Source organism: Oncorhynchus keta, unplaced genomic scaffold, assembly GCF_023373465.1.
Source record: "Oncorhynchus keta strain PuntledgeMale-10-30-2019 unplaced genomic scaffold, Oket_V2 Un_scaffold_18076_pilon_pilon, whole genome shotgun sequence".
In the NCBI taxonomy this organism is placed as follows: Eukaryota; Metazoa; Chordata; class Actinopteri; order Salmoniformes; family Salmonidae; genus Oncorhynchus; species Oncorhynchus keta.
In genome coordinates this window covers 139094-144662 of record NW_026290833.1, presented here as the reverse complement: position 1 = coordinate 144662, position 5569 = coordinate 139094, and positions in this window count along the sequence as shown.

Here is a 5569-nt window from a genome sequence, read left to right as displayed (position 1 = left end):
CAGAGGGGTGGCAGACTTGGTACGGCACCCTGGAGGGTAACTGAGGAGTGACAGAACTGGTACGGCACCCTGGAGGGTAACTGAGGGGTGGCAGACCAGGTACAGCACCCCGGAGGGTAACTGAGGGGTGGCAGACCAGGTACAGCACCCTGGAGGGTAACTGAGGGGTGGCAGACCTGATACGACACCCTGGAGGGTAACTGAGGGGTGGCAGACCTGATACGACACCCTGGAGGGTAACTGAGGGGTGGCAGACCTGGTACAGCACCCTGGAGGGTAACTGAGGGGTGGTAGACCAGGTACAGCACCCTGGAGGGTAACTGAGGGGTGGCAGACCTGATACAGCACCCTGGAGGGTAACTGAGGGGTGGCAGACCTGATACAGCACCCTGGAGGGTAACTGAGGGGTGGCAGACCTGATACAGCACCCTGGAGGGTAACTGAGGGGTGGCAGACCTGGTACGGCACCCTGGAGGGTAACTGAGGGGTGGTAGACCTGATACAGCACCCTGGAGGGTAACTGAGGAGTGGTAGACCTGATACAGCACCCTGGAGGGTAACTGTGGGGTGACAGTAGCTTTGAGGTTAGTTAGGTTAGAGGCAGGCAGGCTGACGGGAAATCTCAGGTGCCACCTACTGCTGTTGTGCCCCTGAGCAAGGCACTTAACTCCTAACCTGCTCCAGGGGCACTTGTCTGCTGCCGACCCTGTGCTGCTTCCCTGCCTGTCGTGTTTGCGCTGTGTCGGGTTTTGTTCACGCTCACATCGAAACAATTCCTGAACAAAATACCTAGCATTCTATGTCTTGAGTGTAACAGGAGTCTCTTCTCTCCTCAGCATTTCAAAATGGTGGATCAATGGATCAACGGAATAAGAGTGGAAATCAATTAGGTGAAGGAAGCAGCTAGCCAGGTGTAAACAGATCTGTAGCAGCCTAGGAGCAGCGGTCCTGTCCTGGACTCTATCCTCTTCTCGCTACGCTTACTCGCTCGGCCGGCCGGCGCGCACCTATTTCTGTCCTGAGCCAGATTACCCAGAAATCCTGCTAATACCCGGCCAATCCTAAAGCTCCCACAGAGCAGGCAGGGGCTCAGAGGGCAACCATGCACTCAAACCTCTATCTACCTTTAAAGGGGAACTGCACCCGCCGACTTGGCATCGTTTATTTGGGGGGGGGGGCTTGCTCCTCAAGAAATGCTGGCGGCCATGAAAGAAGCCAAACGTGAGTTGGCTTGGAGGTTTGGTTTGATGTGAGTGTTTCTTGGGTGTGTCCTTGCCACCACCAAGAGACACTCATCTGTCAGAACCTTGCCCCCCCCCCCCCAACTCAATCAGAACAAACCAACCTGCTGCAGGTTGAGTAATAACTATGATGAGATTGACCTATAGGTCAATAGGCTACAATATCTGAATTTATGTAGATGTTCTAAACAAAGTGTTTGGATAACTTTCAAAATGTAGTAACATATCCATGTGGAATGAACAACCCTTCACATAATACCATAGAAGAAGTGTTCTGCTAGTATAACAACAATGCATTGTCATTCCCAGCTGATACAGATACTGTGTCTATCTGCATTGTGTCAGGTGGTAATGAGGCTACCTTGGTAAACATGTCAGAGGTCATACCTTCCTGTGTGGTGTCCTGTGTACAACAGGAAGTCCCTGGTCCTGGTGCAGAATACAGTGTTTCCCCCTTCCCCATATTGACTGAAAACATTACATTCCAGAAGTGTGTAAACGTTGTCTAGTAAAATGTTAACGCTGAGTGCCAGGTCTCTCTCCATTCAGAGACATCAGTATCAAGCCTGTGTGTCAGTCTGGACAACATCACATCATCGTGCAAGTCTCCATGTCCTGGCTCCATACATGTTTCTGTGAACACATACACACATAGTCACTGTTCTATCACCAATGGCAGTCAGGATAGGTGGTATCTGACACACAAACAGATACTATGTTGATGTTTGAACAGGTCAGACTAAACCATTGATGGGCATGGCAGCATAGATCAGTTCCTGGCCCCTCAAAGATACTGGTCGGTCAGTCACACACACACACACACACACACACACACACACACACACACACACACACACACACACACACACACACACACACACACACACACACACACACACACACACCTGGAGGGTATGAATGGTGGTAATGATTAGCATGGTGGAACCAACCTGATCTTTCCATTCACCTTCCTGTTCAGTTCTAACACCCTGGAGGGTAACTGAGGGACCTGATCGCTCCATTCACCTTCCTGTTCAGTTCTAACCAACCTGATCGCTCCATTCACCTTCCTGTTCAGTTCTAACCAACCTGATCGCTCCATTCACCTTCCTGTTCAGTTCTAGGGGTCCAACCTGATCGCTCCATTCACCTTCCTGTTCAGTTCTATCCAACCTGATCGCTCCATTCACCTTCCTGTTCAGTTCTAACCAACCTGATCGCTCCATTCACCTTCCTGTTCAGTTCTAACCAACCTGATCGCTCCATTCACCTTCCTGTTCAGTTCTAACCAACCTGATCGCTCCATTCACCTTCCTGTTCAGTTCTATCCAACCTGATCGCTCCATTCACCTTCCTGTTCAGTTCTATCCAACCTGATCGCTCCATTCACCTTCCTGTTCAGTTCTAACCAACCTGATCTCTCCATTCACCTTTCTGTTGTTCTATCCAACCTGATCTCTTCATTCACCTTCCTGTTCAGTTCTAACCAACCTGATCGCTCCATTCACCTTTCTGTTGTTCTAACCAACCTGATCTCTCCATTCACCTTCCTGTTCAGTTCTAACCAACCTGATCGCTCCATTCACCTTTCTGTTGTTCTATCCAACCTGATCGCTCCATTCACCTTCCTGTTCAGTTCTATCCAACCTGATCTCTCCATTCACCTTCCCGTTCAGTTCTAATCAACCTGATCTCTCCATTCACCTTCCATTCTAACAACCTTCGCTCCATTCACCTTTCTGTTCAGTTCTATCCAACCTGATCGCTCCATTCACCTTTCTGTTGTTCTAAACAACCTGATCTCTCCATTCACCTTCCTGTTCAGTTCTATCCAACCTGACCTCTCAACCTTCCTGTTCAGTTCTCAACTCCATTCACCTTCCTGTTCAGTTCTAAAACCTGATCGCTCCATTCACCTTTCTGTTGTTCTATCAACCTGATCTCAAACTCCATTCACCTTTCTGTTGTTCTATCCAACCTGATCGCTCCATTCACCTTCCTGTTCAGTTCTATCCAACCTGATCGCTCCATTCACCTTCCTGTTCAGTTCTATCCAACCTGATCTCTCCATTCACCTTCCTGTTCAGTTCTAACCAATCTGATCGCTCCATTCACCTTCCTGTTCAGTTCTAACCAACCTGATCGCTACATTCACCTTTCTGTTCAGTTCTATCCAACCTGATCAATAGGCTCCATTCACCTTTCTGTTCAGTTCTAAACAACCTGATCGCTCCATTCACCTTCCTGTTCAGTTCTATCCAACCTGATCGCTCCATTCACCTTTCTGTTGTTCTATCCAACCTGATCTCTCCATTCACCTTTCTGTTCAGTTCTATCCAATACTGACCTCTCCATTCACCTTCCTGTTCAGTTCTAATCAACCTGATCGCTCCATTCACCTTCCTGTTCAGTTCTATCCAACCTGATCGCTCCATTCACCTTCCTGTTCAGTTCTAACCAACCTGATCGCTCCATTCACCTTCCTGTTGTTCTAACCAACCTGATCGCTCCATTCACCTTCCTGTTCAGTTCTATCCAACCTGATCGCTCCATTCACCTTCCTGTTGTTCTAACCAACCTGATCGCTCCATTCACCTTCCTGTTGTTCTAACCAACCTGATCGCTCCATTCACCTTCCTGTTCAGTTCTATCCAACCTGATCGCTCCATTCACCTTCCTGTTCAGTTCTAACCAACCTGATCGCTCCATTCACCTTCCTGTTGTTCTAACCAACCTGATCGCTCCATTCACCTTCCTGTTCAGTTCTAACCAACCTGATCTCTCCATTCACCTTCCTGTTGTTCTAACCAACCTGATCTCTCCATTCACCTTCCTGTTCAGTTCTAACCAACCTGATCTCTCCATTCACCTTCCTGTTCAGTTCTATCCAACCTGATCTCTCCATTCACCTTCCTGTTCAGTTCTAACCAACCTGATCGCTCCATTCACCTTTCTGTTGTTCTAACCAACCTGATCTCTCCATTCACCTTCCTGTTCAGTTCTAACCAATCTGATCGCTCCATTCACCTTCCTGTTCAGTTCTAACCAACCTGATCGCTCCATTCACATTTCTGGTTAGTTCTATCCAACCTGATTCAAGTGTCCTCCCTGTTCCATTTCTAGGAATACTGACAGTGAGGACATGTCTGGTGACGCTGAGGGTCTCCTTGCTTGGTCTTCTCTGTGTTACATGTTCAGCTGCAAACTGGCCATCTCTACTACAACTGAAGCAGGCGATCCTCATGAACAATGTACTTCCTCATCTTATGAGGAGCTGTTAAAATGATGTTTTATTTTTATTTTTACATTGGATAAAAGTAGAGATTCAGAGCTAGAAAATAGTATATCATACACTGAAGTTGAGGAACAATGGGGAAGTAATTTTGCTTTGAAAGTTGATAAACCCCCACTTTTGAGAAAATGGCCTTTGAATGTTTTGGTACACCTACTGGAGAGCACTTTGTCTACACCCAGTCAGCATCATTCACACCCTCTTAAGCTTGTGAGGACCTGTGCTAAACAGAGTAAGGTAGTGTAGTAAACAACCAAAGATTTCAAGACTAAAAACTGTGAAAGTAGTAGCAGAAATACATATATCTAGTCCTTGGACTATATGCTTATCGGACGTTGGTGCAGGTCAGGCTGTTCTTCACATAACCGTCTCTGGTAAACACTATATTAAATCAAATCAACGTTTGTCACATACAGAAGGTGAAATGGTTACCTGCATATTTGCAATATCAAAAATAAAAAGTGTCCAGATAAATATTCTATTCTATTTTATAATTATTAGATGATTCTTACCCAGACACATTTGTCTAAATTAATGGGTCCTGTGAAAGAAATGACCGTAATCACCCCCAGACACACCTGGCTAACTTGATGGCTAATTTAATCATCACATAAACATGGACAAGCAGCATCTATGCATTGAGACAAGTGGAGTCTTGTGTTTAGACATCTAGCTAGCTAAACAATTCATCTAAAAAATGGTGCTTTCAAGACTTCTGGGAAATTGGAAAAATACGGAGGTCAAATCACAATGATTCAGTGATCTTCAGGTCAGAACGCCTGGGCTCAAAAAAAAGGCTTGAGTTCCCGAGTTGTAATTCTGATTTGGATGACCTTTCAAAACAATTTTTCCCAGTTGAAGCTCATTTCCCCCCCCCCGAGTTCACAGTTGTCTTGGACGCACTGAAGTCGGAGATTTCAGAGTTCACAGTTGTTTGGAATGTGGCAATAATCCCAACCAATACTACTACTAGCATTAGTTTGTCTCCAGTTCTCCATTCTCCCTCCCTCCCTCGGTTTAATCCATCCCTTCTTCC